The 8,602-nt window shown below is 35.3% G+C and overlaps 1 long non-coding RNA gene across 1 annotated transcript; it reads left to right on the top strand.

The window, feature by feature from the left end:
• The first annotated feature begins 930 nt into the window (after window positions 1–930).
• On the top strand, window positions 931–5,834 carry LOC148130955 (uncharacterized). The gene is made up of 2 exons (XR_015749505.1): window positions 931–1,210; window positions 4,773–5,834. It is a non-coding gene; the product is annotated as an uncharacterized LOC148130955 (long non-coding RNA).
• The last annotated feature ends 2,768 nt before the right edge of the window (window positions 5,835–8,602 follow it).

Below are 8,602 nucleotides of genomic sequence, written 5' to 3'. Positions count from 1 at the left end.
ATAAATAAAATCCAGAAGATAAAGCAAACAGTCCAAAATCTAGATTTGTAGGTTCACTCCATTTAATTACTTGTTTTTGGAAACAAATGTTCATTCCAAGAAAGTTTGCTACTGCTTTTCTATAACAAATATTCAGAATAATTTGATAGATTGCTGGCTTGGAAGGTTGTATTTATTTCTCTAGAATGTATAAGGTAGCAAGTAATGAAGGTGAGGGTGTCTCCATATTTCTTTTAAATATATATTTCAAATATTTTTAAAAACTGTAACGTTGACAAGCATGACTTTTTTCCTTGTTGCTTCTAAATTAGTAATGTAACATTTAGGGAAGTTCTGGGGGAAAAAACCCTCTATTTTTTCCAAGTGGACAGAGACACTATTTGTCATACTTTTTCAACAGTGTATGAAGACAGGGTGGGGTGGGGGATGGGGTCTTCATGGTCTTGTATTGGGAGAAATAGCTGCCTTGGGGTCTACTGGCACAGGGGCCACCAGCCACCCCTTTGCCATTGACTCCTTGTTCTGGGTCTACAACAAATGTAACAGGTAGAACTACCATAATCTGCACTGTAGTGGATTAATAGCACAGCAGGAAGGACAGAACAAGCTGTTGTTACCAGGGGTGGGATTCTCCCGGTTCAGACCAGTTTGGGTGAACCCCTTGTTCTAATGATTAGCTGGCTCTGTTCAACACTGTTCAACTATTACAAAGTCTGCACTACTATTACTGTTAATCTTCTTATCACTCCTTATCACCCATTCCCTCCCACTTGTGATTGTAGGACTGTAACTTTGTCGCTTGTATCCTTATGATCTATATTGACTGTTTCCTAGTATGATTTGATTGCGTATTGTACCCTATGACTATTATTAAGTGTTGTATCTTATGATTCTCGACTCTTGACGAATGTATCTTTTCTTTTACGAGAACATTTGCACCAAGACAAATTCCTTGTGTGTCCAACTACACCGGGCCAATAAAGAATTCTATTCTATTCTATTCTATTCTATTCTATTCTATTCTATTCTATTCTATTCTATTCTATTCTATTCTATTCTCTGAACTGGTTTGCTCTGACAAGCATGTGGGCCCACCCACCCATCCACCCCTGCTCTTTCCTGTCTTTATGTCTTTTTGTTAGAGCACTACTGATATGCACAGCAGAGTGGTTTGCCATGCCTCAGCTATTTTCTTCAGCTGCAGTTGAAGGTAAGTATTAGCTTTTTTAAAATGCGGAACAGAGCATGCAGAACACACGCTCACCAAACTGGTTGTTATACCGGTTGAATCGCAACCCTGGTTGTTACTACAGAGATAAGAAATATGATTTTGACAGCGATATGTCAGGATAGAAATATATAGGCCAAAAGGACTGGAGCATTTTTCTAAAGTCCAGAACAAGATCATTTGGAAGTGGCTCAAGCAGCTTTATTGAATTATAAGAAGGAGGATGAGGTACAGCATAACCAGACATGCAACATTCTGTTATTATAGCCACTCTCAATAGAAGTATTTTTTAGCCTTCTTGTCTAGCTGACTTTGTGGTCTGGTCTATCTAGTTGGGTTGAAGTTCCCACACAGTTGTCTGCTGTTGCAACTAAGTAAGGGGACATCTCAACAGCAGGGGCAGTCACTAGAAATGAAACCCTCAGAGGACCATGTGGCTCTTGTGGCTTCTCCAGATAATTGCAGCTGGCTGCTTTCTCTCTCTTCTTCCTCTTTGTTCCTTTTTGCTTAGGATAGAATGAGAAAAGAGAGAATGAAGAGAGTTATCTGCGCAGCAAAAACAAAAAAACAACAACAACTATTACAGGTAGTCCTCGACTTATGATTACAATAGAGCTCAACATTTCTCTTCTTAAGTGAGACATTTGTTAAGTGAGTTTAGTCCCATTTTATGACCTTTCTTGCCACAGTTGTTAAGTGAATCACTGCAGCTGATAAGTTTGTAACCCAGTTGTTAAGTTAATCTGGCTTCCCCATCGCTCGTCAAAAGTTTGCAAAAGGGGGTTGCATAACCTTGGGACATTTTGATCACATGATCATGGGACTGCTTATAAAGGTCGTCAGGTGAAAAATGGTCATAAGTCATTTCTTTCAGTGCCGTTGTAACTAGATTTTAGTAACAGTATGCAAACATTTCTAATTTGGTGGTCATATGCATTTTTTAAATCTAAGACATACTATTCAGAGGCGATTGATTGATTGATTGATTGATTGATTGATTGATTGACTCAATTATTAGGCTACCTCCACCTACCATTTTACTTTCTAAGAATATTTGAAACTGATTCTTTGCCTTGTAGCATGCTAGCTCCCAAATGTTTTTATTTTTAATTTTTATAAAAAGCCTTGGACTAACAGAAAGCCTGCTAGAAAGTGTTCTGTAGAATATTCTATATGTAGATACTCTGAATACAATGCACAGTCCTGTAACTTAATTGTGCTGTGGGTTGATATTTGCATTTCATAATCTGCTTCTTTCAACAGCGATTCTAAAGTCAATTATTCAGGAATTCTCTTCTGAGCTGATGGTTTTCCACTGTTCTCAGTTTCAGGGTTCCCAGACTACATTTGATTTGGACCTAAATTAAATCAATCATGAAAAATTCTAACTGCTAATATATTTTATGTTTTTTTATTTATTTTGTATTGTATTATGACATGCAATCCTGTTTCTTGGCTTGGATTTAATGATCAACAGAATAAAACTCTCTTCTAAAATATATTATGATCTGATGAAATAAAGGGAATCACACACCATAATGTCTTTTTATGGGGCTGATTTTATTGGCTGCTGTGAGTTGCTTATGATCACTATGAATGATGAGAGACCATGTAAATTATTTCAAGACAAAAATAAACATGTTCATTTACAGATGTCTTTTTTCCTGAAATATAACATTTTTAATGGAAGCAAAATAAGATTTGACATAAGAAGTGAATGAATTGCTTATTCCAAACTTTATATTCCCGCACTGCCCCTTATTTTTTGTTGTTGTTTTGAAGCCCTTTTGCATATCCTGACATGCAGGCTGGATCTCAGATTCTAATCAAATATGATATGCAAATACATGTAATTAAGTTAGAATTACATTTAAAAGCAGCAAAGCAGATCCTAGGTCAGATGAGAACCAGAGTTGCAAGAAAGTTTAAACTTTCTTCATTGGTTGGTTCTTTTTTTCCAGATTACTAAGTGCCTAGATGGGATTGAAGAAAAAGAAATTGATCGGTGTGAGATTGTTGTTGTTTTTAATTTGTTGATGGAATCCAATTTCCCAGGACAAAATAGTACGGTTTCCTATGCATTACATTCTCTTTTCTATACTATACTGAATTAGTGTTTTTAATTTTACAAATTAATTTAATTTTTAATTTTCCAAAAATCATAATCATAGCTTTTTTCAGGATCCAATCTGAGTTAGTCACTGGAACCAGAGGTTTAGTCTTCTAAACCTTTGAACTCATGCTGAAGCCCATCCTCAGGGAATTTCTCTCTACTGGAATATGTTATTCTAGCAGAAAAAAGTTCCCTGAAAATGGGCTCCAGCACAAATCCAAAAGCTGAAAGACTAAACCTCTGGGCCAGGTGACTGACCCAAATGAGATCCTGCAACATTATATTAATATTATGCAACTTTGGTTATACTGACATCACAATAACTTTGAAATCCTGAAGCAGAATATTTCTTGCAAAACTGGGAGGTGCCCATCCACTATCAGAAACAGGAGTTCAATAATAGTATCCCACTGGAGCATAAATAGAATTGAGGGAGTCAGTCCAATCTAAAGTACCCTGCAGATACTGTAATGCATTCATGAGCCCAAATATATGAGTTAGATTTGAACAGTGCATACAAAACATTCTGTGGTAATAATTATCTTTTCCTTTGAGTGATATGCCTGGGGTTATTCTGCAAAAAACAAAACAAAAAAACAGTAGATGGGATCAGGACTAAAACTAAATTTGATTTGACATTCAATGAAAATTATACTAAATTATTTTTTCATCTCATTTTAAAAATTACTAAGTTAGTAAATATGTTTGGAAATATTTAGGAGACATATGCAGGGCCAAAAGATTATTCATATCCAAACTGGATGTATTAATCCAAAGCAGATGTTGTCAAATTCTAATACCAGGACATCATAATCATGATATGTCATGATATATGACTTTTCACAATATGAATGGTAAATATGAGTAATTTTCATCAACCTTTTTTTAAAAGTTACTTTTATTAGCAGTAAAAGTCTAGAATTTTTCAGTAAGAGAAAATAACCACTTAGAGTCATTTTTCAGGGTGAGATGGGTGATATATAAATTTAATAAATAAAAGAATACTGAACTTCATTAACATATATACATCTGTAGACTTTCCAAAGGCTATAAATATATTATATGCTTTGTCAGAAATCATTCGTCAATGGAAACTGCCAATCATACCATTCCTGTGATTGTTGGATAGTTTTTGAAATGGTTTTTGGGGTGTCTCGTTCCATGGTTAGCCAATTTTAAAAACTCAGACTATATTTTGCTTTCCATTAAGCCTATTCAAAAACCATCCATTTCTCTGTGACCTTACTCAGCAAAGCAGGAACAGACTTTGAATGACTTTCCTCCTACTTTCTCCACACAAATATGTCATGAACCGCAGTTCGAGAACCAATCTCAAACCCATCAGGAAGATTTGCAAGTTGGAAATGTTTATTTATATCTGTATTTATTTTGATAAACAATTTAGGACAATAACCCTTTTCATTTGTTCAGGTGAATCATGGAGCATCCAGATTGGATAGAGAATGAAACTGCATGCAGCTTTTTCATCTTCTCATGTTCTGCCAAAACGTTTTAGAAGATGAGGGCTTAACTAAGCTTGCCACCCTAGCTAGACTTAGAATTTTTGAAGTAGATCTGAATAACATATGGCAGTGGTTCTCAATTTATGGTCTGTGGACCCCTGGGAGCCTGGGATGTCATCACGGCGAAGGCTTGAAGAAATGATTTTGAAATCCTGAAGTAGAATATTTCTTGCAAAGTTGGGAAGTACCCATCCAGTATCAGAAACAGGAGTTCAATAATAGGATCTCACTGGGGGATAGATAGAGTTGAGAGAGTCAGTCCAATCTAAAGTACCCTGCATATACTGTAATGCATTTAAGAGCCCAAATATATGAGTTACATTTGAATGGTTCATGCAAAACATTCTGTGGTTCCTTTTGAGTGATATGCCTAGGGTTAGTCTTCAAAAAATAGTAGATAGAATAGAATAGCAGAGTTGGAATGGACCTTGGAGGTCTTCTAGTCCAACCCCCTGCTTAGGCAGGAAACCCTACACCACTTCAGACAAATGATTATCCGATCTCTTCTTAAAAACTTCCAGCATTGGAGCATTTACAAGATGAGATTGGGACTAAAACTAAATTTGATTTAATTGACATTTAATGAAAATTATACAAAATTATTTTATGATTTAAATGTTAAGTTTTTGGGGTCCATGGCCATGGTTCATGGCCACAAAAGGTATTCAGAGGGGCTCCATGGTGAAGAAAAGGTTGAAACTACTGGTATGCTGTCCTTAGGACTGCACTGAGCATTTGCTGAAGATGTCCATGCTTGACAAGCCTGTTACTTCTGTTATAGAACTGGCAACATTTGTATAGTTGAAGATACAATTACAAAAGAACTCCCTTTCTGCTTCTGATTTACAGTTATGTTTTAGTTCATGGGAGAGAAATATGCAAGACCTTCAGTTGCATTCCTTTCTTGTACACAAATACCAGCTTTTTGGGAGAAGAAAATGCATAACTGGATAAAATAAAATAAAAAACTTTATAGTTCGTCTAGTATTACTTGCTTGACTTGGGTTTGTGAGACTATTGCTAACAAATAGAAGATTAGACAATGGGTTCTATTGTCAATTTCTCTTTCACATTATTTTGAAGTAAAAATCATCAATATCTGAAAAGTATTTTCAGCAGAGAAATGCAACATACAGTAGATCTCTGATTTCAGCACAAATCAGTGTGTTGTATCTAATACTGACCATTACGGCAAATTACAACAGGGTCAGGATATTTTACCTCTTCCCAAAGTGGCTGATAGCTTTTCTTTTCCTAATATCCTATTGTCTTTTGCTCTCGTAAGAGAACTAAACTTATAGCTGGCTTTTGATATTAAACCAAGGATTGGATGATAATGCTAAAATGCCAGAACTACAAGTTGTCCAATATTTGCTTGAGTAAAAACCTACCAGAAATGCATTTATTTCATAGACTTACCTTTTCATTTGACTAGATGAAAAGAAATGTTTTTGAATCACCATGTACATACATGGTTATGTACCACCACCCCAAACCCAGCAACATTCAGGCCATTTATCTATGAAAAACTTAACTAAAGAAAAACCAGACATACATTTTCATCCCTGCATGAGGAGGATGGCAATGTGCCCTCAAGTCAATGTTGACTCTTAGCAAGCACATTTATAGAGTTTCTCCATGATGATCTAACTAGGTCTTTGGGTCTTTCTGTGGTGCACTGTAACTGCGGTCATCTATCTTGTGGTCTTCTTTCCTTTCCTTCCACCTTTCCCACCAATAGAGTCCTTTCCAGAGAGCTGGGTGCTTCACATTATGTATATGAATGTTGATACAATATGAGTGCTGTTGTATATAGACATTTGCATACTCGTAATACCACATTCTGATTGGACGACCACTGCCGCCTAGCAATTGGCGGTTTAACAACTGTTGTGATTGGTCCGCCAACGGCGGGAAGTTTAAAATGATGCCATTGGCCGTGAGCCGCGAGCAGCCGCTATAAAAGAGGCTGCCGCGGCTCGAGTTTAGTTGAAGTTACTGATGCTTAATAAAGAGCTGAATTCAACTCCAGTCTTCGAGTCCGTCTTTGTTCCACAACAGAACAAGTGCTAACTATATTAGAGCAATATTTAAAAGTAACATTTCAACATTACATTGAATTGTAGGTTTTAAACTTATTAGAAAAGTCGGCAAGACCAGTGGAGGAATATTTATAAGAACATAGATGTTATGGGAATTCTTCATGTGTAACCAAAGAGAAGGATCAGTAGCTCCATTTTAAAAATTATAGTGACTATTCTCCTTTTTGTGACAACTACCCACTTACACAGCCAACAACCTGCTCTAATTAGAAGTTTTTCACCAGTCTGATTGCAGAAGGAGGCATCGAAGTGAATGACTACATTTCATCTTTTGGAAGAAAAACTGTTCTGTTATCAGCAAGGAAATAAAGTTTTATTTCTCTTTTATACTGGTGATAGAACACAATCTCTGGTGGCTTGAAAATGAGACAAATTTTTGTGCCTTGGTGGGAGAACAAACTCATAATAGCAGTCAGGATGTCCACTCAGCCAATACCAGAGCAAGGGTGAAATTAAATGTTATGGGGTAAAAAAAACATTTGTGTTTCTGTAATGTCTTTGGAAAATGAAGTGTGGTGGGTAGCAAACAGGGAAAGGGGTTTGTTTGGAAATATCACTTTGGTTGTTGCCAAATAAACTCTCTCCAGATATGTTGAACAAATAGCCCATTTCCAGAAAAGTTCTCCACTTTGTTGTCTTTTCTCTTCTTTTGGTTTTTCAAATTCATATTTTCAAAAGCTAAAGCCTTTTCAGATTGTTTCATGTGATACATTTTCATTATTATTCTCTGATTTATAAATTTGGTATAATGATAGGTTGTTAGCGATTATTATAATTTTTATTGTATATGAAATATATTTGCTTTTTATGTATCACATTTATATCCGTCTTATCTCTGGTAGTTCAAAACAACATCAATCAGGGTTTTTCTTCACTTTCTCTTCCAAATAATAGGATCCAATGAAGTAGATTAAACTGTAACTAATCTCAGATTTTAATGCAATTTAGATCTTCCCAATGCAATCTTATATACAATGATTCTGTAAAGTTCTTTTTATCATTATTGTTAATCTCTAAGGTAACATTGGAGTTATGTGGTGAATAAATTTGCTGCAATTAAATAAACAAGTAAAACAAGAATAATTATAAATAATAAACAAGAAAACATTATTAGGAACTTCCCAGTTCTATTATTGCACAAAGTAAAGCATACATCAAATAAGGAAAAAAATGGGTAAACTGATCTAAAACCGATCCTGCTGAGACATTTTGGAGAATAGAAAAGAAAAATTAATGGGGAAGCAAAAATGCTGAATACTTACTCCACTAATGATACCTTCAAAATATTTTAAGTGATTATATTTATTATAATATTATTTTTTCCTGAGAAAATCCAAACTAGTACTAAGTGCTATGCATTATTTATATTGCTATGCATTATTTTCTATCAGTTTGGACAGAATTTTATACGACTGAATTTTTCTGAGTTTGAAATTTCATTCAAAACTTCTAAAACATCTTGCATGTCTTGATTTAGTTTAGTTTAGTTTATTTAGTTTACTTTATTGTCATTGCACCTCGGATAATGAAATAAAATGCCATCTTCAGTGCACATCATGACCATGACCATAAAAATAAACACAAACACACATCCTTTACCCTCCACACATTGAACCAAAACCCCCTGACACCGCAC

This window comes from Notechis scutatus, chromosome 4, assembly GCF_049901735.1.
Source record: "Notechis scutatus isolate UNSWTSFEM ecotype Mainland chromosome 4, rNotScu1.2, whole genome shotgun sequence".
In the NCBI taxonomy this organism is placed as follows: domain Eukaryota; kingdom Metazoa; phylum Chordata; class Lepidosauria; order Squamata; family Elapidae; genus Notechis; species Notechis scutatus.
Note: the sequence above shows the minus strand (reverse complement) of the source record. Positions and strands in the feature narration are given on the sequence as shown.